The sequence below is a fragment of the Peromyscus maniculatus genome, chromosome 3 (assembly GCF_049852395.1).
Source record: "Peromyscus maniculatus bairdii isolate BWxNUB_F1_BW_parent chromosome 3, HU_Pman_BW_mat_3.1, whole genome shotgun sequence".
NCBI classification, from domain to species: Eukaryota; Metazoa; Chordata; class Mammalia; order Rodentia; family Cricetidae; genus Peromyscus; species Peromyscus maniculatus.
The window spans coordinates 115,469,480-115,494,563 of record NC_134854.1 but is presented as its reverse complement, the minus strand read 5'-3'; the positions used below and the strand labels follow the sequence as shown (position 1 = coordinate 115,494,563).

General features: G+C 42.9%; 1 long non-coding RNA gene and 1 other non-coding gene across 13 annotated transcripts in view; both read right to left on the bottom strand.

Annotated features, from left to right (window-relative positions):
• LOC107399835 (uncharacterized) overlaps positions 1 to 25,084 on the bottom strand; it is a 356,785-nt gene that overhangs the window by 81,209 nt on the left and 250,492 nt on the right. The gene's annotated exons all lie outside the window — the stretch shown is intronic.
• On the bottom strand, positions 11,330 to 11,514 carry LOC121828454 (U2 spliceosomal RNA). The gene has a single exon (XR_006070920.1). It is a non-coding gene; the product is annotated as a U2 spliceosomal RNA (small nuclear RNA).

Here is a 25,084-nt window from a genome sequence, read left to right as displayed (position 1 = left end):
AGAAATTAGGATGCAATCAGGTCAATAATGATGGCATGAATTGTTTTACAGGAAGAGGAAGGGTTGTCAAGATGGTATTGTGGGTAAAGGCATCTATGGTGAAGTCTGCTGATGATCTGAGTTTAATCCCTGGGACCCAGGTCTTGGAAGGGGAGAACCAATTCCTTCAAGTTGTCTTGTGACCTCCACACACTCCCTGTGGTACTCTCTTCCCCAATTAAACACATGTAATAATAATAATAATAATAATAATAATAATAATAATAATAAATTAAAGTAGAGAGACACCAGAGCTGGCACACTTGCTCTGTTTTGTCAGAGCTGGCATGCCTGCTCTGTCTCATCAGGGGATACCTTACCCTGGTGAAGGTGGGGTAGGTATAATGAAGCAAGCTGGCCCTCAGCAGACGCTGAGATGATGCCAGCATCGTTTTGAGCTTACCAGGCTCCAGGATACCGAGCCACTATAAAATGCCATTCTTAGACATTACCTGGACCCAGGTCTTTTCTATAACAACTCAAAATGGACTAACCCTGAGTAGCTGAGATCTGTGACATTATTGAGTAGGAGAAGTGGTTAAAACTATGCCACCTATTGGATGAATTAATAGTAGTATATAAATAATGGGGTCCACTGTCTAGCATCAGGGCATTGAAATTCATTATATTTGTAAGAACACCCAAATATTTTCAAATATATTATCTCCTTTGCTCTTCTCCCCAGCTCCTGAGCGGGCAGGGTTGGCATTTTTGTACCACTGGCAGGGGGAGGAATTTAGAGTCCAGAACGAAGAGGCAACTTAGTCCAAGTCACCTTGCACAATAAGGAGAGGGTATGACCCACAAGCTTGGTTCCAAAGTCCATGTTTATTTTCTGACCTGTGACTTCTTTCCTTGTAGATACATTCTTGCATTAGAACTTCCGACAGGGTCTGATTTAGTTTTTATTAAATTAAGATCAGCATTCACGTCCAAAGACAACTGGAGTGTTCTTTGTTATAAAAATTCCCTCTATGTTGGATTTTTTATCCCTATTTATCTATAAGGTAATAAAAGCAAATAATTCACAAATCCTGGGGAGAGATCAGAAAAACAAATCTCGCTGCTATTTTTGCGCTATAAGCACAGTGAGCAAGTGCTGTAATTGGTAGCAAATGTTCTGTAGCCTGTGCTATTTCACCATGCTAACCATAAAGCAAAGGGCGCTTCACCTCAGAAGTCTTAAAGACTCACAACTATCGTTTCCTTGTGTTATTACAGCAGTTTAAATTTTCAGTAGAACTCCAAACGGTCATTTGGAAGTCAATTGCCTCCTTGTGCTGTGTGTCTCTGGATTATCACTAATACATGATTTGCCAATCTTTGAATTTCTTTCTACTTAAAAAAAGAAAAGAAAAAAAATGTTTATGGAAAATGCTGTGTTTGGAAACCTTAAGCGGAAAGAGCTTTGAAAGATCAGGCAGGCATCCAAGCTGACCTCAGGCCAAAGTCTCTATGAAAGCTGATGGTCTCCAGCCCACTGGTACAGGACAGTGTGGGAGGAACGGACAATGGGCAGAGCCATGAGCACTTTTGTCCTTCTGGAATACCTGCTGTTGGGGCAGAGGGCGGGGAAGCAGGGGGATTAGTGAGAGGCATCAATCTTGTGCTTCTGTACAAGGACTAGAGGATCAGCACCCACAGTACATGTAAGATCAGCAAGGAAAGAAAAGAGTTAAATATGTGGATTAAGACCATTATTCATTTAAAAACAAGCAGAGAGAATAAAATAAGAAGAAGAACAGGAGGAAAAGGAAGAGGAGGTGGAGGAGGAGGAGGAGGAGGAGGAAGCCTGAAAGGGTAGAACACACAAATTGAAACGGCTCTTTTTGAGTGACTGGTCAATATGATTCCACTTGTAAGCAACAGATTTTCAGATGAAACAAGTCTACATGAACACAATGCAAAGGAACCCACTGGATCATGTATAGAGGCAACTGTTAATAGCTCCAGACAGGGCTAGATTGGTGTCTTTAAAGTGTCTCTGGGCTAGCTCACTTCCCCCTCCTTCTAGCAAACTGGCATCCCTTCTCTGTTCTTCAGACTTACTAATCCTATCTTCCAGAGCCCCAGGAGAGGAGAACATCTTTCAGGAGCTTTAACAGAAGCCCCAGGCAAGAGATTTGTCCACGGGAGCTTTGAGAGCCCCTGTCCTATACCTAGGGTAGAGAGTCAGCCCCAGACCGTCCATGTAGATTGACTGGGACGACAGAACAATCTGGAGTCTTGGCACCCTAAAGAAAGAGATGGAGGCCAAGCAAAACCGTGTACTCTGGACTCTGACTTTTACCTGCTTTTTGCTAGACTGTTATTTTCAGAATGACTTGTAACAATCCTGTATTATATATTGTAATTGATTACAACGCTGTGATAAGATTTAAGGTTTTATTTTGAAAGGTATTTTGAAGCAGGGAAGGGTCTAACACCTACAGGGTCCTACCCTTTAATGCCTACAGCTGCCTTCTAAATAGATAGCTGACAGTCCACAATATCAACAGTGGCTACTCTGACCGCATTTGGGGTTGCCATAGATAACTACCCTAAAAATAAAAAGAGCTTAGGCAGGCCCCGTTGATGCTCACCTGTGCAGATGAGGACTCACACAGCGCTTTGCCAACTCTGCAGCACTATGCCCCCAGCTCCTCGCATACTTCCTAGGAGGAATGTGCATAGGCCTATTAATTTGTGAGACAAAGGAAACAGATGCTATGTGCATCTGCAGAGTCAATTAGCTGCTGTCAAACCAAAGGACACAGTGAGCAAAATCACTTCTCTTTCTGTGCTCCTGAAGTTCCCAATTTGGATCTATCTTCTGACACTGATTTCATTGTGCCTGCAACTATTAGGTGATCAAATATGTCTTTCCTCTTCAAAAGGTCATTGTAACTGGCACCTGGGACCTGTGAATTACTCCTTCCTAGGGACATATAGCAGGTGTGCAATAGCTGTGGTGACAGAGAATTGAGATTGAGCCAGGCTCCTGAGTAATGCTTCCATGGAGGACAGACACCTCTGTTATGTTTCAGCCCCAGGGCAAGGCTCTTCCCTCTCTGCTCCCAAACCTGACCTTGCTAGATACTATAGAACCAACATTCTTTGCCATTCAGGGAAATGATCCATCACAACCATCCTCATAGCACAGAGCGATATGTTGTAGCTGCATCATGGGAATCCTGCCTCCAGCTACTTACAGGACAAAGAGTGTTTGCATTGCCAGGGTTGAGACTATACATCAGAAGCATCTCTACAGAGACACCGAGCCCAGCTCCTTCCAACAAAAAAGGTCAAATCAAGGATGTGTCCTGTTTCCTGAAGCTATTGCCTTTTGGAACTGGGACTGGAGAGTCTTTGAAGGAAAGGTTGAAGTGCAGTTTGTAAGGACTGGTTTTAATTTGTGAGATGGCTTGAGATCTTGGGAAGAAACGTCAAGGAACAGGATGAGCCTTCCTGGCCGGTCTTCCAGAAACACTTCGGGAACTTCCTTCTGGAGGTGGCTCAGAAGTCCAGACTTGTGGAGCAGTATAAGTGTGATTTGTTGCTTTGGGAAGCTACTTCCTTAGAGACTAAGAAATTTGGGGAAGAATATATTAAATTTCCACCTCCATTAAAGAAGCAGGCCATAATGATGGAGGACACTTGTCATCACCCCTAGTTCTAGGGAGGATGGGACTGGTGGATCCCTAGGGATCCCTGGCCAGCCAGCCTAGATAGTAAGAGATCCTGTCTGGAAAAGAACATAAGTGGCACTGGAGGGATGACATCTGAGGTTGGCCTCTACACACACATACACACACACACACACACACACACACACACACACACACACACTGACAACTTCTGACTACAGCCTTCCTCACCTAACTTTCTCTAATCACAGACTGCCTTCCTCTGTTCCTGAACTAGTCCAGTTCTGTCCACATCATGGGGTCTTTGCATTCACCGTCTCCTCCCCTCCAACACACACCCGAGATGCCCTTTCTCCCGTTGCATCCTATCAAGGTGAGGTCAGCTAATAATTTTCTTCCTCCAGGACGTCATTCTGGGTCACTATGTCAGACATCATCCTCCCGTGGCTCCTCCCTCCTTGTTATCCTTTTTAAGGTCTTTGCTATGCTTACCACTCTCCACGGTTGTTTTTCTCTGCAGGGCTGATATTCCTAGACTTGAGAGCAGAATGCAGTTTTGCTAAGAAAGCGGCCTCAGAGCCTATGCCTATGCTTTCTAAGTAACACCCTGTGCTCATCATCCCCAGGGCTCAGTTAGGATACTATCCTCTGCCCGTGGCTGCGGAGAGATGTCTGCTGTTTCACAGATAGGCAAAGTTAGAACCTGACTGCATTTGGAGTTTTGAAGCCTCTTTCCTGTGGCAGCACCCTACACGTTATGGTTTTCCAAGGCTATTTCTGCTGAGTCTGAAATTTATGTGCCTGGTATTTGGTGGCATTTGTGGGAATCCCTTTTGGAGGTCTACCAGCTTTAGAATAATGTTGTCTCTGTGTGTCAAGCTAAATCAGAGCCTTTTAGAATTCATAAGACTGCTCCGATGCATTGAGCATTCTGTTCTCCAGTTTTTGTTTCTCAAAAACTGCTTCTCCCGGGCCTTACTGTGATTCCTGTCTGAAACGGAGACAGGTGAGGAGAACAGCATGCCTCACACGTTATTGTTACTCTCCCATCAACACTGTCAGTGCTCCTGCACAATGACTCAAAGGCACATGGCAAGCACCTGCTGTGACCATCATCATTGGGAGCTAGGTAAAATGGAGAGACCATAGAGTTGGTTCCTTTTTGCTATGGCTACCCATTTACTATGGCTGCTGAGCTTTAGTGAATAAGTCACCAGCTACTTGCTCCTTAGACAAAACATCTGTGAAGCACGTTCCTCAACACAGTCCCAAGTACTGGTTGTCCAAAAATTTAAATCAGCTCCTTAATGCACCTTGAGTTGGTTTCTATTTCCAGCCAAGCTTCCTGTCTCCCCTGCTAAAACTTCTTACACATTCACCTTCTAAATAAAACTGCTTACATGAAATCCTTATCTTGAGATTTGTTCTTGGTGCAACCTAATCTAAGACAGCATTCTATAGCTAACCATGAAAAATAAACTTGTGCTACATGTGCTACACACTCCTCCCCAAGCCCTCCCTTCCATGACCTTTGGCTTCTCTAATGGGCTAATATGCCTTGTGAAATTCCCAGGCAAGGCTTGTGGCAGCGTTTCCTTTAACTGTGGAATCTGAAGGGATATTACCCTTTCTAAAGGAAGTGTGTGTAATTGGTATACCTTAGAACAACACACACGTTAGCAGTCACTTATCCCAGCCAAGGATATTCAGAAGTATGCATCTGGAATCCCAGAACTCAGAAGGCTGAGGCAAGAGGATTATGAGTTCAGGGCCAATAATGAGATATTATCACAGTAACAACAATAGTAATAGTAATAATAATAATAATAATAATAATAATAATAATAATAATAATAACCACTTATCCCATTCCTGCACACATTTTTTATTTGGTAGTAGTCCCCTGAGCTTGGAGTTTTGTGTTGTCGCAATTGGAAGGCAGGAGCATCCCTTTCACAACAGTCTGCACATTTGCTTGGCAAACGTGGCTTTGGGTAGACTTGGGTAGACTAAAGCTTCTGGTCCAAAAGCAACAAGATGGAAGAATCTTCCAGAGTCCTCCTTTTTCCAAGTAAGTCTCATACTGTAGTTGAACAGCCACTCTTGTCCCTCATCCTTCGCCTTTGTCATGTTGAACAGCACAGGCTTAGAAATGAAGTGACGATAGAAGCCAGCATATCGTTGGTTAAAAGGGTGAGGATGGTACCGAGCTCACAAGTGAGGCAGATAGATGCAGGGCCTCATAGAGCCTCAGCCGAGGACAGGATGGCAAACATAGAACTGAGCTGTGAAAATAACCCATCTCCACTCTGATTATGGAGTGTACCTTTTCAAGAGATGATGTGTCAGGCACTAGTCTCGAAGCATTTAAGGGGAGATGTGAAGGATGAGGAGGGGTGATTGTTGGTAGTGAGCCTGGAGCCTAAGAGTAGGAAGACCCAAGCCTTTAGGGGACCAGTTTCCACTGTCTGGAGATGGCATTGATACAGAGGTGGAGATAAACGTGGGCCAGATTCAGTTCCTGTCCTGGCTTTCTGAACTCAGCTTCCCGCTTGATCCTGCTCTATAAGGGGGGGAGGGGGGGAGCAGCTGCCTGGGGTTTGTAAGGAGGACTTAAAATTAACATTTGTAAGGGACTTAACAAATATCCCGCTATGAAGCAGGCTCTCAGTAGGTGCTGTATCACATTCATTTACATATTGCTCAGATGCCCCTTTCTTCAGGGAAAGCCAAGACTCAAAGTTGGGTCTTTCTGGTGGGTCCTTCCCTATTAGCAGTACCAGTGTATGTTCCAGGTTGACTGTATTGACTGTCTCTCATAAGATTCTATGAATTATTAAGTGGCCCCTGTATAAAATGATTTTGAAAATATCTAGAAATTAAACATGCAAAAAAGTGGTTCTAATATTTTAGAAAGAAAATGCATTCTTTAGAGTTTAATTACCATTGTTATAATTTCATTTTTTGAGATAGATAGAATAGATTTTATTTTTAATTTAAGGTGGTAGAAATGGTATTGCTACACAACAGAACTCTGGATGACTTAATGTCATATTTATAACTCTTCCTTCCAGAACATGAAAGACCTGCTAAACTTCTAGGTGTTCCTCCTGGCCCAATACTTAGGAGTTACTCATTTCCCTGGTTCTGGAAAGGAAAGCCATGTGTAGGACTCACCTTCTACCAGGAATTGACTTCAAAGACTATGAATCAAACTCAAAAAAAAGTCCAGCCAGTGTTGACATTCCTCTTTATAGAGGAAGGGGTACTTCCTGCTTTTAAGGGAACTCAATATGAAGTATAGGAGTGGTCCACTTCCAGTCCTGGCAAGCATCCCATTGCTCAGAGCATCTATGGATCCATTGGCTAGCAGCAGGTATATGTGTGTATGTGTGCACAAGTACACTCACATGAAGGCACACTCACACTTATGTACACACACACACACACACACACACACACACACACACACACACACTCAACACAAGGCAGCTACATTTGCTTCATTTCTTTACTCTGGCTGAAAGACTTAAAGTATTTTCCTGAATATGTTAGATCCAGAACTTGGTAACACCTTGGAGGGAGTTATTAGAGAAATCATTTTGACCCAGAGAGAAAGCACACGCATGAAGGGCCTTATGTGCAAGGTGGTAGCCACAAACACACCACCAGGCTGTGGGGTCAAGCCCACCAAAAGTATGGCTCAGGCTTCATAAAGAACAAATTGTTACATGAGCCCTTCAAGGTCTAAACATTCCTCTTCAAGCATCCATTCTCTCCCTGCTCCTGTGTGTGTGTGTGTATGTGTGTGTGTGTGTGTGTGTGTGTGTGTGTGTGTGTGTGTTCATGTTCATGTGTGTGAATGTGGAGACATGCCATAAGATACAAAGGGAGATCAGAGGACAACAACAGATGTGGGTCCTCATCTTTCACCTTGTTTGAGACAGAGTGTCATTGCCTAGCTGGTCCATAGGCTTTGAGTGGGGGTGTTCTCACCTGAGTGTTCTGGGATTGCAGATATATGTTGCTAGGTCCAGCTTTACATGGATTCTGGGGATCTGAACTTAGTTCCTTATGTTTGCATGGCAAGTGTGGTACCCGCTAAGCAGTGTCTTGAGCCCCACTTGTCTCTTTGGGTTTTGGTTTTTCTATACAGATACATCATCCCATCACAGTGTATCACAGACTGACAAATTCCATGAGCCAGGAAGTGTTTGGTGAAGAAACTGCTGTGGTATTGATTCAGAATGCCAATGCCAAATGGGAAACTTTCATGTGGATTAGGATGTTCCAGCCAGAGAGGGAGAGGGGGAGGGAGAGGGGGAGGGAGAGGGGGAGGGGCAGGGAGAGAAGGAGGGGGAGGGAGAGGGGAAGGGGGAGGGAGAGGAGGGGAAGGAAGGAGGGAAGGAAGAAAGAAAGAAAGAAAGAAAGAAAGAAAGAAAGAAAGAAAGAAAGAAAGAAAGAAAGAAAGAAAGAAAGAAAGAAAGAAAGAAGAAAGAAAAAGAAAAAACTGTTTCTTGTCAGATTCACTCCTCCCTCTCTCCTCAGAAAACCTGCAGCTTGGGTTGCCCAGCCTTTGTCTCCCAATCAGTACTTTTTGTAGCATCCTGAGACATCTCAGGGGGCAAACATTTATTACATGTCTACTATATTTCCTATACTACACAGACATGCTCAGAGAGGAGAGAGAAATTAGCCACTTCTCCAGCAGGCAGACTCTTGGCAAATATTTCTGAGGTAAATCAGGATTTATTTGAAGCTTAAGACGGAGGATGTGGGCTCCAGATGGCACTTGTGTGAGTATAAACTTTTAAGTAAAACATGACTGACCTCAGAGTGTAAGGAGCACGTTTTTGCAAATTATTAGACCATCTGTCATTTGAGGACATCTGAATAAGGCCTTCCATAGGAAATTGGAGGAAATTATATGCCTGTTTTTGAAGGTCTCATTTCTGACAGAATATGCTCATGAGGCATTTCATTGATTTCAGAGGGCAGACCCTCAGGGTATCTAAAAGGTGTGCTGAAATCCTCAGAACCTCATGATTTCCTTCAACGTCCATGATCAATCACAGCATAAAAACAATAAATAAATAGAAGAATATTTCCATGTGTTGGCATGGAAAGATATTTACAATGGTCGGCTTAGTGCCTGGAACTTGGATGTTCCCAGACTTGCTGGTGTTCTATTTGGAAGGATCTGAGGCACGTGCATGAGAGAGAGAGAGAGAGAGAGAGAGAGAGAGAGAGAGAGAGAGAGAGAAGATATATTCTGAGGACTTTAAAATTGGCAGTCACGTCTCTTAAGGCCTGGATTTATACTCAAAAGCATCATCTTTCCCGTGTTTCTTCTGTGATATTTCCTTTTTCATCTCCTCCCTGGATGATTCTTTCACCGTGCAAGATTCTCTTGGGCAAATCTCATTCACACAGGCAGGCATCACTTGATTCCCTAGATGGCAGTCCCATTGTGATCACGGGAGCATGTATCCATTAGGATCTGAGTACTGTTAGGGGACAGTGTTAATCATCCCTGTACCTCGCTGACACACAGGATAGAGTCTGAAGCAGCTGTGATGGTATGAACTGGAAAATAGAGGATTTGTCTAGGACACTAATGCTGTTCTCATTTGTGTGTGTGCCAGGGTGCACGTGTGTGTGTGTGTGTGTGTGTGTGTGTGTGTGTGTGTGTGTGTGCATGTGTGCGTGTGTGCGTGCGTGCGTGCGTGCGCGCGCGTGTGTGTGTGTGTATGTCAAAGAAGAACAATGATATATACTTAATGATTACCTGAAAAAATGTTTTGAAATAAAATTCAAACATCACCTGGCATAGTTCTTAAATGTCTATATTGGGAAGTGGTACAGTAATATTAGTGTAGGTGTAGTATGAGATTATAAGCATATTTTATGAACCTCCTTTATCTATTTATTATTATGGGTGGGGGGCATATATATTCCTCAGCATGAATATGGAGGTCGGGGGACAATTTTGGATTACATTTCTCCTTCCGGGAACCAAACTAAGGTCGTCTGGCTCCAAGGCTCTTTCACCCACAGAGTCGTCTTGCCAGGCCCTCATGTGAAGTTTTTGTGAACAGCCAATGTAGTGGTTCAAAGTGTAGTTTTATGGGTCGGAATGGTTGGGTTGGGTCCCATGACCTTATACAAATAACCTGTGCTGTTTCTGGATTTCAGCATTAACACTGTAACTGGGGACATCTTTAGCTCATGAAATTATTATTTCGGTGGAATCAGTGTAAGTGAACTCCCTAGCTTAGCACATGGCCCAGAGTCACTGCTCAATAAATATTAGCTATTTTCATTATCAAGCAATAATCTGTGGTGGCATTTGGGAGTCAAATAGGTTTTAAATCAAAATACATAGCTCTGTTCAACTCAACAAACTTCTCACTCGAGTTTATTGTGTCGAGTAGTATGCTGTATGCAGGATGATGAACTTAGGATGACGGATGGTCTTCTCATTGAAGTCTCAGATATCATGGAAATATATCATAGGAAACCAAACAGAAGCAAGTAATTAAAATAGGGTATCTATGTGCTAAAATAGGGTATCTAGAGTCATAAACAAGATGTTGTGACAGACATGTCAAACAGATATGTTGTTAATTATGGTTGAGACTGGCTGCCTTAGAATGATGTTGAGAAGAGGTCTGTGATCAATTAATAATTATTAATAATTAATAAGTCAGGGAACTTAAGGGTTCTAGTACTATATACAGATCTATTGAGAAACAGATAACAGGAAAAACATCCAAAAAGAGCAGACATATCCACCCTATGGTAGTTCATATTCTTGGGTGAGTCAAGAATGGTAAAGAGATAAAGTGAGACCCGGTAAAGATAATTTGATCAGTGATTCATCATGGATTGGATAGCTCCAAACTAGAAGCGGCGCGGAAGTCCCTAGAAGGGAATGTAAACTGAGGATTTTGCAGGACAAACACAGAAGTAAAACAGAGAAAATCTTTGGTTATGGCCATATAGCTGTTGTAATTGGTCTACCTCATTGGAAAGTCCCTAGTTACATAATTGTGAGTTTGTTTGTTGCTTCTGATTCATTGAGCCTAAGTTCTCTTCCTGGTTTGCTTATACTATAAGCATTTATAAGGAACAGATCACTTTGCATAAGTAATCAAGGTTGTGGCCAAGAGTGTAGCTCCATGGTAGAGTTCATGCTTAGCACGTTCAAGGCTCTAGGTTGAATCCAGCAGAAACTACAGAGCCATCAACAAAAACAGCAGCAAGTTTGAGCTTTGTCTGCCGAGAGAGAGAGGCTTCAGGCCTTGTTTACACTGGAATTTACTTTAACAGGGATCATATCAGATCCGGGGTCTGTTTTATTGCTTATTTGCTCGATTGCTTGTGTCAGCTAACTGGAGCTAGGTAGGCCTTGCTATGTTGACCCTACTCATCTTGAACTCATGGGGCTCAAGAAAATTCTCCTGCCCCTCCTGCCTTCCGAATAACTGGGGATACGGGAGGGAGTGTACCACCCTGCTCACCTGTGAGCTCGAATTGGCCCTTGCTGCCTTTGTTTTGTACAAGTTGCTAAGCATTTCTGAACCTTATTGGTCACCAAGGCAACGCAGAGATGCTTATTGTGTGGATTACATGCAAAATACTTGGCAATGGACTTGGCTCTCAAAAGGTGCTTAGCAAATGATATTAATCATTGCTACCGTGATCAAGGACTTCCTAAACCACTTTGGAATCATGATGTTGCCACTTTATTTTCTGCTCACTCAAATCAAAGACTCAACCCCATTTAATATTAAACTGATAAAAACAGATACTACATTTGATTTTAGCAAAAATGCCGAGAAGCGATTCAACCCCGTTTGAAATTCAGGAAAGTGGCTCAATTTTTTATCTCATCCAAACCACAGCTCCCTCTATTGTCATTGTCCTCAGTTGCCTTCCAGAAATTGAAGACATTATTGCTGAAGACATCACACATGTTGGGTGGAGGACTTGGAGCGGGAACTGACCAGAAGCCTCTACTCTGAGGATTAGCTCTTACAGTACCAGAAGGAGCTATATAAGCTGCCAAGGGAGAAATGTCTCACCCAGCTGTGACACCCACAAACCCCAATGACCAGAATGGCAAGATATCCCAAAAGGTGAGTTAGTGGTCCTTCTATCCTAGGGTCTACCTCATTGGAAAGTCTCTAGTTATATAATTGGATATATTATCCAATTATCCTAACTGGATGTCAGGACTGCTCAGTAGGATAGAATTCTCATTCCTGGTACTGTAAATCTAGCCACTACCCATGGCTGGAGAGGTATGAACCCTAGAGGACAGCCACTACTGCCACTCCCTAAACCACTATAATTTAAAATTCCATTCTAAATATTTAAACCTAGAGATTAGCATAGCAGGCAGAAACTGTTACAGGAAGACACAACCGGTCAAAATCCAGAGAAGAGCTGACCACGGGTTACCCAACTCCATTTGACAGATTTACAACAGAATCTCTGCACTTAAGCCTCAAAGAACATCTCAGAAGAGCAAGCAGAAGGATTGGCTGTAGGAGCCAGGAGAGCAGGGCATGTAGAAGACGGGGTCTTCTACATAACACAGGGAGGCTGCATCTGAGAAATCTTAGCAACATGGTCACCTAAACAAGACCTGAACAATGACAGCACCAGCTGATAAGCAAACACAGATGGGGGAATCTCACAGAACCCTACCTTTAGAGGACCTACGGGCAATTCATAGGCGCTGAGAGTAGGGGAATGTCTTCTCCAGGGAAGAGCCCCCTGAAGAATATCCAATCCCAGGTGGTCAGCCCTAAGCACATATATATGAGCAATACTAGATGAGCTCATCAGTTGTACTTCTGAATATGTGTGTGAATATATTCACATGTATGTCATGATAATAACTAAAGAATATGAGGCTGTGGATTTGTGGAGGAATGGAGGGGTCATGGGAAGATGTGAAAGGTGAAAGGAGGAGAAAGAGAGGGGAAAATGATATGAATATAGTAAGCTAATTAAAAAATAATTGGGTCCCAAAGAGGAGACCCAGAGAGAACACTGGGCAAACCTACCTGCTTTCCAATACAACAGTTAGTGACAAATAGTTCTCCTTTTCAATGACTCTTTAAAGAATGCATCATACCTTTTCTCTAAGTAAATTGTAAAAGTCAGAATTGTATTATCCATGAGTTCTATAGATTCTCAAGTGCACAGAGTGAGTATTTAATAAGTGATAACAATGAGAATAACCTAAGAAAATATTGAGTATTAAAACTGTTTCATTCAGGCTATGAGTCATGAAAAGTCAAACTTCAAGTATCTAACACTGCCTTGTTCCTAACCAGCTTTCTGCCGCGCGACCATTCCTCTTAAACATGATAGGCAGGAGAATCATCCATATCATGGCATCCATATCAATCTGTTAGAAATAATTCATTTTCTGTGTCATGCAGACAGCCTTGTGTTCCAGAGCTGCACAAAGGGCTCCCAACATAGCATGGTCTGACTGACTCCTTTCAGCTTCATGACGGTGTCAAAGCTTCACTCATTCAAGAAAAGCCTCACTTTGAGTTACTCATTTCGATCACTTCCTGGACTGTAGCTCTTTTCTGTGAATTTGGTCAAGGACAGTGAGTCACAACTGCCAGGCAGCCTCATGACATAACGGAGATTTTTGCATATTGTGTTTTGTGTTTTTTGTGTCCCATAATTTCTGAAAGATGCCCATCTACATGTAAATAAGCTATTTAATACTTTATTATAAAATGGGTTTTGCATTAGGTGATATTGGCAAATAGAAGCAGCCAGGACACAGCTTATTTAAGGTACCCCAGACTCATCAATGATGTTCAGTCATTTAGAAGTAGCAAATGCATTTTGACCACACGGAATGTTCAGCTTCTGATGGCCTTACTAGAGGGTGTAATCCCATGGTAAATCAAGAGTGTAGTGGGTATTTGTTATAATGTACATATATTTCTACTCTTATTTGTAACATTTTTATATTGATACAAATGTAAATTTATATCTGTCATACTTTATATATGTTCTACTTCTGTTAGGATATTTGGTATATTGATATATATTTAAGATTATTGTCATATTGCATATCGCACTATATATTCCTACCTCTGTTATAAATATCTTGTGTATTGTCACAATTTTGAAGTCATCGTTCTTCACCATACATTTGCTTATAGACTGTTTACCTTATTTACGTGAAGCCTTAGTCCTTAGGTTATTTCGGTAGATAAGATTTATAGATTTATGGTCGCCTATGCCTGTCATCTCTATAGTTACGTTAGTTAGGTTATCCAGATTTACAGATACATAGGTCAGATGGACAGGTAATCTTCAAACACTTCATAGACCTAGAGAATATGGCATTTAAATAACTTAGAATTCTGTTGACGTGAGGCACAATTGCTCCTGGCTGCACCAATTGATCCCGAGAGAATGTTGGGCTTCTAAGACATTTCTATTTGGAAGTTTGTCTTTTTGGCACAAAATGGCCTACGGGGCAAAGAACTGCCCTTGCCTTGATGGCTGACAGTACAAATGCAATGCTGTCCTTTCTGGACAAGCGGGACACAAGGAAAGCGACCACTGTACTCTGCCAAGACAGGGTAAGATGGTCTTTCAGAAATCCTGCTTCTGAAAATGGTCTGTCAGATACTCTAGGCCTGTAGCCAATTTGAATGCACCAACAATGCTGAGAAACATTAGGTGACTGTCCAGGCTGCCAGCTGTCTTGGTCTACTCTTGCAAGACTCCCGAAGTTGCTTGCATCCGTCTACCATTTCTCAAGTACCATTATGTTCCTTCTCAGGTCTTTGATGGGATTGAAGACTAGCAGTTATAGTTACAACTTAGTATATATAATATCTTAGATAGAACATATTAAGTATTAGATTCAGGTTCTTTAGGATAGGACACCTTTGAATGATCTTTATAACATGCCGTTTACCTATGCTCTATACTTCTCTGGATTTTAGAATGTGTTTCTTGCTTGATATTGTTTGCATTGGTTGTAGTTACATCTTATCTAGGTCATTATCCCTCATTATTTCTGGACAATATTTGATAACCATTCCTTTGTATATAGTCTTGTATTAGTTTAGAACCTTCTTATTTAGACAAAAAAGGGGAGATGTAGTGGGTAGCCATTCCAGCTTGGATCTGGAAGCTCCAACCCCCATTGAGACTCTGGCAACTGTCACGCCTATGAGGCGGGGCGAGGGGAGGTGCTGGAAACCTGAGAGCTGGATGGGCAAGCGCTCGCTCGGGGCGCGCTCTCTGCGCCTGGACCCTGGATGGTGGAGATTGATTGTGCAGAGCTCGAGAGAACACCGCTGGATTGCTAGACGCCTTCCCCAGACCCCCGCGACCTATCCATTCTTTCATTTGTAAGTCATCCACTAAATAAATCTTCCTTTTAACTACGTGGAGTGGCCTTTATAATTTTCCCCAATATCTGGCGCCCACGTGGGTCAAATTCCAAAGGTCTGGGCGGCTCCTGCCCTCAGCCTGTTCCCCGGCTGGCGGGTACCTAAACCCGCCTGCAAAGTTCCATATAACCAGTCCATTCCCGAAAAGGGGAGCAGCTAGTCCGGTCTCAGCTCCCTAGCTTAGCCCCGAGACCAGTAAAAAACCGCTGCGAGTGAGGTATCCGCACCCGGCTCCCGGCCATCCCGCCATCTGCCTCCAGCTGCCGCCAGCCAGTGTTTTATTTATTGACCAATCAGAGCAATTTGACATACAGACCATCCCACAGCACAAGAGGATCTGTCTGTCGTCACATATAGACCCCGAGCCCACACCACATGCTTGAATCCAGCAAGGCTTGAGATGGTTAAATCTCGGGCACTTGAACACAACTCTCTAACATACTTTTATTGTCTTCTAAGTTATGGATGCTGGCTGTGGAGATAGGTCAGTCTGTTAAGTGCTCGCACTCAAGCCTGAGGACCTGAGTCCAATCCTCATCCAGGAACTGGTAAACCTGATACTAAGGAAGTAGAAACAAATGGATCCTTGGGGCTCCCTGACAAAGTGCCTACCTTGCTCAATGAGTTCTAGGCCATGAAGGACCCATCTCAACAAGCCAGGCAGGGACTCCTGAGGAGCATCTGAGATAGCCATCTGCCCTCCATATGAATAGGCATACATATATTCACCCATGTACCCCCCCCCCACACACACATATACACATCACAAATTATGTAGATCATGAAATCAGGGTTACATTAAGTTCAAAGACTCAAAATTCAGTGCTTCTGATTCCAAATCCCATGTCGCATGCTGTACACTCCGAGAGATGCATGTGTAGTTTTAATGTTTATAAAAATCAAACATTCTTATAGTTTGTTGTTTTAAGGCCTCAACAATGTGTTTTGTGAAGCTCTTGCTATATTTGTTCAGTTTATTCAGATTTTCCTATCTGAAGTTTGATTGACTCAGAGCACACCTAGGATGACTTACAAATTCTGAGCTTGTGAGTGACTAGCAGAATGCTGACACACTCACCTTGTAAGTCATGGCTATAAAAACGAACAATTAGCTGATTAAAATGACTCAGTGCAGTGCATTTAACTATGCAAATATTCACTTTATCAGTGCCAGGAACCCTTACACTTAGATGTTTTTAACCATCAAATTATTTCACAACTATTTTGGGAATTTAATTCATCTTTATCAGGACATTATCAGCTCTATGTCTGTGAACATACTGTGTCTTAAGTCATGACTGGCACTGTAATAATTTCAATGTGTATATCATTTCCTCTTTGGTAAAGTGGACAATAGGAACTTAATTAGGAAATTAGTTTACCCACTGCCAATAGACATATTTTGCTCTGTAATACACCCTTCATTACTTGATTTCAAAACTTTTGTCTTCCACAAAAGGAAACTGGGACCACTATGTGATCCTTTGAGATTCTACACAAATACAATCCTCAGCTGCCTTGTCAGGTTATAAAACCAAAAAAATCAGCTTAAAACAGATCTATCACAAGATCCAGGTATACCATTCTTGGGTATATACCCAAAATCAAAAGACTTACGTCTTGTTACAAGGTATTTGTTCATTCATGTTCATTGCTGCTCTTTTCATAATAACTACAAATTGGAAACATATTAGATTTCCATTAAATGGTGAATGGATAATGAAAATGTGGTACATTTACACAATAGAATATTATTTAACTGTTAAGAAAAATGAAACTACAAAATTTCCAGGTAAATGGATGGAGCTAGAAATTATCATCCTGAGTGAGGTAAACCAGACCCAGAAAGACAGATGTTTCATGTTTCTTCTCATATGTGGATTCTAGTTTTTATGCTTTTTATATTCCTTTCAGAATCCCACAGTATTTAGCTAGAAAAGAACCAGGGGAAAGAGGAAGATATCCCAAAGAAAAAGAACTGGAATATAATGTTATAAAGGGATAAGGAAGAAATTAGAATAAGAGAATGAAATAGGGTGGGGATGGGAGGGAAGGATAGAGGAGGGGATGTGGGGAGGGATAACCAACACTAAAAGCCTTTTTAAAAAGCCATATGGAAAACCACTACTGTAGAAACTCCCTAAAATACATACATATATAAAAGAAGTTTAAATGGAATGACCATAAAATGACAAGACAACACTCCAACTAGATACTCTACGCTACCAATTAAAACCTCCAGTTCCAGGAATGGGTCACATCTTTTTGACTTGTTGGCCAATGGGATTCTAATGACAACCTGCACCCCCAAATATCACAGACTGCTGCCAGTGCTATTAGTTCCCCTCCCAAACTTGATAATAAGATCTTATTGCTAAAGGCACCACATACTTATGGCAGAGAACATGGAGAAATCCAGTTGGTACTCAACTAGAAGGTTCACTCCTACTGGCTAGTATTCATAGTTCTGGAAGGCATTCCACGTGCTACCAAAGGAGAAAAGTAATCATCAGTGTCATCCAGCTGTGAAATCTGAGCTACAATACCAACCTGCCTGCAAGGTATGCTCACTAGTGCAACAGCGGCATGAATGTACGGGCGTAACCAACCACTTTCTGAACATCAGATTCCAGGCCCAGTCCATGAGATAGAAGCAACAGCTGAAACTGTCAATGAAGCCAAGACCCTAAGGTTATGTAGCTCAGAGGCCCTAAGGGAAAAGCCACTACTTATATTCTGGTAAGTGAACATAGCAAAAAAAGAAAGACTCCTAATGACATATTGCTAAACCTATAGATCTGTGTATCACTCAAGCCTCATCAGAGAAGTTTCTTGCAGAAAACAGTAGTTAAGATGGAAACTCTCAACTGGTCAATGAGTAGAGAATAAGAGACTTTAGAATGTTTAATCCTAAATGGGATGTCTATGTCACACCCCTCTATTCAAGGTTCAGGCATCTTTGCAAAAATAGGGGCAGGATGATTGTCAGTCTGAAGTGGTGGCTGATTTCAAGGAAACAGTGTTTTACATACACAACAAGACAGATCCACATATGAACTCACAGAGCTTGTGACGACATCCACAAGGCCTGTATAAATTCAATCTAGAGAAAATCCCAGCGTGGAGAAGGGAAAGGGAGCAGGAAGTCCTACCCCTAATCAAGGAGCTATTGGGAACTGATAGCTGCTGGGAGAGGGAAAATCAGTTTTCCTCAATGGAGAGACCATGAATCACTCATACTCCAGGGCAGCAGTCAAGCTCAGGAGCAGTGAGCCAACTCACAATGGACTCTGTTTTCTTTTCTTTTCTTCTTTTGAGAGAGAGGGAGGAGGCGAAGGGGGAGAGAGAGAGACATTTAAATGCCTATTAATTCACATTATACACTTGGTCACATATGTGTTTAATTAGGTAGTGTATGTGGTCTATATGTTTTCTAATTATGTGAAAGAACTGAATAGATGCGGTGAGCTTTATACAAAGACACATTGTTGAGTTTTGTATGAACACACATTATGTATACACACTATGTGCACAAACATATACATGCACACACACATACATATGCACACACATGCACTATGCACACAGAATCAATCAATCGGTCATTTTCTTTATCTCATTTTTTACTTCAGGACAAACATTAAAATCACTCTACACCTATTGTTAATGTGAAAAGTGGTTCTTTCCCATTCAAAGACTGTGAATATAATGGGTATTTGGCATGGTTCAGGAATTCATCCTATCTGAAGTTTCTGTCTATGCAATTTGCAGATAACAAGTGTCACAGAGATTACAGTGCAATGCTCTGGAAAGCCCCTCTGTAGAATCTGGCCCCAGCTAAGGTGGAGTAAGCACACTCCTCCTAGTTTCGCCCACTGAATGTAGCTGAGAACTTCAGACCAAAGACAGGCAGCAAGCAGAAGAAGCAGCATGCCATGTATCATCTAGACATGGAGTTTCCTGGGTCTACTAATCTGGGCCCAGTAGCAACATGAGTCCTGAATTAGTGCATGGGGCACAGAGGAGGCCACCCCAGCAGAAGTTGTCCCCCTAGTCTGGGTGACAAGGAGGGAGCACTAAGAGACAGAGAAAATAATGGAATGTTTTGAGTAGTTCTTTTTCTTCCTTTCTCATCCTGGTCCTGGAGCTATAATCCCAGACAGTGGCATGCACAGGAGAGTCCAGTCAGGCATCACCAAACACAGAAGGAAGAGAATCTGCTGGCTGAGCAAAGCAAGTGGGCTCTGGAGAGTTGAGAAAGGGAAGGTTCTGGGGGATTTTCTTTTTATTCCTCTATTTGCTGGTTTCCCTGGCAGCAGCTCCAGCTGTGGGTAGAGGGAAGACTGAAGTCTTTGTTTCTAGTAAAAGGACAGGACAGTGTAGTGGCCCCTGTCAGTCAAAGAACATCCAGTAGAAATAATGTGTTTTATACAGTCCATTGTATCTAAACAACATTTCGAACAACAAAAATATTAGTTGATGTATCAATTTACACATACACATATAGCAGATTTAATTTCATGTATATGTAATATGTATATATACTTTTATGTGCATGCATATGTGTGTGTGTTTGTGTATGTACTAAGGTCTCTGCTACTCTAGTTCTGTGTGACTTTTGGGCATACAAAATGTGGCAAGTCAAAATTGAGATGTGTTCACAGGATAAAATTCATATTAGATTTCAAAATGCATGTTGAAATCTATTCTCCAAAGTCAGTGCCACTGATTACTTTTTTCTTTAGTCAGATCACTAGATACCCAACGAGTTCCAATCCCATTGCAATATTGCGCTGTGACAGAAGTCAGTATTTCACTACAGGACATCTGGGAAGATATTGATTCAGGCTAGGGACTGGGGGACAGTGCCACTGAGTGCCATGGATCCTTGAGAACAGAGTACAGTTGGAATTCTTAGTGATCTGGGGGACTGCTTTCCTGTTGAGCAGGTGGGACTTGACTTGGGAAACCCTAGAACAGTGGTTCTCAACCTGTGGGTCAAGACACTCACAGGGGGTCACATATCAGATATGCTGCGTTTCCTATATTTACATTACGATTCATAACAGTAGCAAAGTTACAGTATGTAATAGGAATGAAATAATTTTATGGTTGGGGGTCACCACAACATAAGGAACTGTATTAAAGGGCCACAGCATTAGGAAGGTTGAGAACCACTGATATAGAGGGAGGAAAGGTGTGCACATTCCTAAGACCTCTGGTGCGAGGCTGCCAATGTTTGCTATTACCAATAAACTTAGAAGGAGACAGGCTGGGGGTCCCTGTGGGACTAAGAATGCTGTGAAGAGATATTGCCCTTCAAAGCCAGGAGCCAACTCACAAGTAGTGTCTGCAGAGCTAGTAGGTGACCCCCCACAGCTAAGGAGTATCTGTTCATTAGCATAACACAGAGCCTGGTAGATAGCAATCTGGTCTAGAAGCTGGCAGGCCCCAATTTACTGACTTTTTTTTTTTTTTCTCTAGGAAACACTCCTTTCGACTTGTTGGAGGAAAAGCTGTTTTAGGTGACTGCCTCCCCACCCCCCAATTATGCCGAGCTGAGTTTTAAAAATACTAACCCTGGCTTGTATTTATTTAACTGCTTATAAATGTTTCTGGGACTGTACTGGGGGCTCTCTCATTCATGCTCTCAGGGCACACTGGTCTGTAGGTATTAATAATTTCCTTTTCTAGTAAGGGAAGAGAAGTTCAGATCAATATTCCTAGTCAATCTACACAGCCGTAGGGTCTGACTGGAGTATGGAAGGCTGGCTGCCAACAAGCTGGCCCTCTGTAGCCTCAGCGGTGGGCTGCTTTCTCAGCTACCACAGCCTTCAGGCTCCGCAGCAACCCCAAACAGCGTCACAGACATAAGGATGCCTGCAGTTTCCAGCCTGCCAGAATCAAGTCCCTGTGTTGCCCCTGAGACCTGTGCTCATGTCAGAATCCAGGTGTACGTTGAGTCGGGCGTGCTTCTTCGGAAGGGTGGGCAAGCAGACCTGCTCGCGCCCGTTCTTTGGGTAAATGGAGTCTTGTTCTATCACTATAGAAGTTTCTTTTGCCCAGGGCAAGGGCTGGATTTTGCCAAATCACAATTCAGATGCATGGAGACTCCACCCTGAGGAAGGAGAACTCTACCCACACACTCTCAACTTCTTCTCGGCTTCCGCGCTTTGAGGGTCTGGAATTGGTCTATTTACCTCATCAGCTTTGTGGAGTGCAAGGCACAAAACAGGCACCCAACCAACATGGATTGTTTTAAATGGATGCTGATTTTCATCTCCACCTGCCTCTACCTACACTCGCCGCTCCCCATGCCATAGCAAACAGAAAAACGTATCTGCTTCTTAAGTCCCTAGGAAGTAAAACAATAAATGAAACGCGGAAGCTGAGTAAGAAGGAGGCATCACCACTAAGTGTGTCTAAGGAGGAAAGGGGGTGGGGCACAGCCTGAAATCATTAGGAGCCAAGGAAACCCAAGTGTGGGAACCGCCTCCAGACGTGAGGGTGCTCCAGAGGCTTCCTGAAGGACTCGCATGAGAACTATTGAACTCTGTTTTCCAAACTGGAGGTCATGATCTTCGGGTCAGGAAACCATTTTCATGAATCATGACCAGAAATATTTTTTACCATAAAGCTTAATCAAATAGGATGCAGAATGCCATATATATTTCTGTTTCACAGCATAAAGTTCGTTTCTCTAGGAAGCTGTAATCCGAGAGATAAAAATCCATTGCTCTGTTTTCTGATTCCCGAGAGGTTGCTACTCCCTCGTCTATATTTACCACACCCTCCTGACAATGATCTTTTCCAATGCTGGTAAAGGTGACGAAGAGTACAATACTCTCATCCCCAAAATCACCTTTCCCCTTTCCCCTGTCTCTTCCTCCAGAGAACAAATCATGATAGAGTATTTTGTTGATGAGGATAAGAGCTAAGACGCGTGTCCCCTCAACTATAGGCGATTTATACATATGATTCACATTTAATCTTCCTCTCATTGTCTTCTAAGCTGATAGCTGCCACTACAAGGCAATGTGGCCCCTTTCTGCACCCATGTGAAGAATATGGGTCAGGCTTGATGTCATTATTGATAGTCCCTTTCTAGGAAGTTGGCTAGGATAAGATTTGGACCCTCTCCTGCTTGTACACATGTGTGTGGTGTGCATGTGTGCATATGGTATGCATGGTGTGTGTGTGTATGTGTGTGTGTATGATGTGTGTGTGATAATTGTGTATTATGTGCCTGAGTGTGTGAGTGTGGTATACATGTGTGTGGGGGGGTGCCTGCATGTGTGTGTATGATGTGTATGATACAAGTGTGGTATGCATGTGTGTATGTGTGATATGTGTGATACAAATGTGTGATGTGCATGTGTGTGTATGGTATGCGTGGCGTGGGTGTACATGTATGTGCACGTGGAGGCTTATAACAGCTGTTTTCCCTGACTACTTTCACTTTGTTTATTGGGCCATGGTCTCTTGATAAACCCAAACTCACAGACTCCAGCTAGACTAGCTCCCAGCTTGCCCCAGGGGCCCTGTCTCTGCTTCCTTAGTGCTGGGTGACCACCACCTCACCTCCCGGCTGTTCTTGATGCTAGTGAAAAGTGCCTGTACTGGGCAAAATTTAAAATGTGCCAGCAACGATATGCAAATGTTATTAGCATTGCCCAGTCAGACTATGCAGCCTGTTTTCTGTCTTTGGGTTTCTGTCAACTCCCGTTTTAGAAGAACGGAGTTTCACATTTCCTGGTTCCAGATCAAATGTTGCTCTCTTGCCTCGCCTCTGCTTCAGATCCTCAGCAGGGTGTGGTCACCTTCACAGTTTAGCGCTCAGGAACATCCCAGCACCACATCTTGCCAGATCACCTGTACGAGCTTTTCATGTTCTCTCTACTGTCTAGTCTCTTCTGGTCTTTGTCAAATGCAAGTTACATCAACTGCCTGTTCCTGTGTTTCAATGGCTTCTCTTTGCTGGGACATAAAGACAGTCTTTGTTAGGGCAGCTTAATGTCACCATGGTCTAACTACCTTCTCCCTCTCAGCTTTCTTTTTTTCCAAATGTAATTATATATTTATTCTGTCACTTTTGGCATCATTTCAGCAAAAATTACTAATGAGTATCATAAAAGGTTTTTAGGTGTTTTTTTTTAACATTTTAAACTTAAACTTTTTGGTTGGCAAATAAATGAATTTCAATATATTAATATTCTTTCTCTCTCATTTTTATTAGATCTTTGGTAATTTCATACAATGCATTTTGATTTTATTCATCCCCCTCCCCCAACCCCTCCCAGATCCATCCTTCTTCCCTCCCTAGCCGATTTTGTGCCCTCTCTCTTTTTATTTTTAAGACCTATCAAGTCTAGTCTGTGCCATCTATATATTCTTATAGCTGTGGCCTTCCACTGGAGTGTGGGCCTCTTACCGGGGTCTCTCCTGTTAAAGAGAGCGGACTCTCCCACTCCCTGCAGTGGTCAAGTCTCAGCTAGAGGGTCAGACGCCTTGGTAGTATACTGTTTGCTCAGGACTTCTTTCACTTCCGGTGATGATCCTTGGTCCTTCCGTGTCACAGGCCGTGCTTTCTCCTGGCATCATTAGTTTTGTTGACTCCACTGGAAGAGGCCCCTGTCTCTCTAAGCAGGTGGCTTACCATGACGTCTCAGAGCATCCGGGGCTTTGCTTCATGCTATTGTTCCCCTTCATTTTACATGTAATGTAGTTCTTTGACTGATGTCTGTCTCCCTCGCTGGACTGTGAGCTCTGGTAGGGTAAGCATAGTGTGTGCGTGCTTTTTGCCCCAGGATCTAGAACTGTGCTCACAGAGTATGGAGGCAGACATTTCACAATCTACTTTTTTGACCTCTTTAGAAGCAGGTGTGTGAAAAGCCCCCAGGTGCTCACATTTGTCCTGGACTCTCAGATCAGTGGGGGAAATACCCAAAGGCAAATCTCCAAGGGATTAAAGAGCCAGGTTGCAGAGCAGGAAGAACCTTTTGAGCATGAGTGTTGATGTCTCAAAGCCCTGGTATTTATGGTTTCTGCTTTATTTGGTTTGGACACAGGCATTCCCTCTATCCCCTTTGGAGCCTGCCATTTCCTTGTTTAGGGGTTTAATTAAGTCTGCTCCTAACGTGCTACAAACAGCCAGCGAGAGAGAGAGAGGGGTGTCCACTTTATGGCACTGTGGGAACTGTTAGCTGTGCACAGTGCAGCGAAGCTGAAGGATTTACTGTGTATAGATCTCCACGGCGGGCGGATCCCATGGGCTGTTAGCCTAATCCCAAATTTCAGGCTCTTCCCTGCGTTTTGTGTTTCCGATGGGATGTAAGGATAAGCAGCAGCAAAAACAGACATCAGAATTATCCACAAACAAAGAAAATTATCTTCTTCAGGCCCCTTATTCCAGCAATGGATGGCCCATGCTGTGGGGATGCTAGCAATGAACAGAGGTAGTGACAATAATTGCCTGGAGTGATAGCCTTGATGAGCTTCTCTTTTAGAGTGTCACGTGCTTGGCCTACAGTGCCTTATTTAACATCTCCAACCATCCTAGGCGGGGCTCCGTTGGACCAGGGAGGAAAGTGGAGTAGAGAGAAGCCAGGCTCTCTTCTGGAGACCACACAGGAAGCATCAGGTGGTAAAAGGATCGGGATCGACACACAGGATCTTTCTGTCTCCTCCCCTGACCACCGTTTTATCTGCCCCTTTGGTCTTTCATCATCCCTTCCATAAATCTTTTATTTCCAGGAATTTATTGTATTATGGCCACTGGGGAATCCAAGGATGATGACTTATGAGTGGCCCTCTCCCTGGAAAAGCTGACCGCCCTGTGGGGATGGAGACACGCTAATTCCCTTGCTGACATCTTGTCTCTTCTCTCTCCTTTTCTTTCTTTTTAGTTAGTTATTTATTCATTTTAGTTTGTTTCAGCAGAATACTACTCATGGTCCAAGCTGGCCT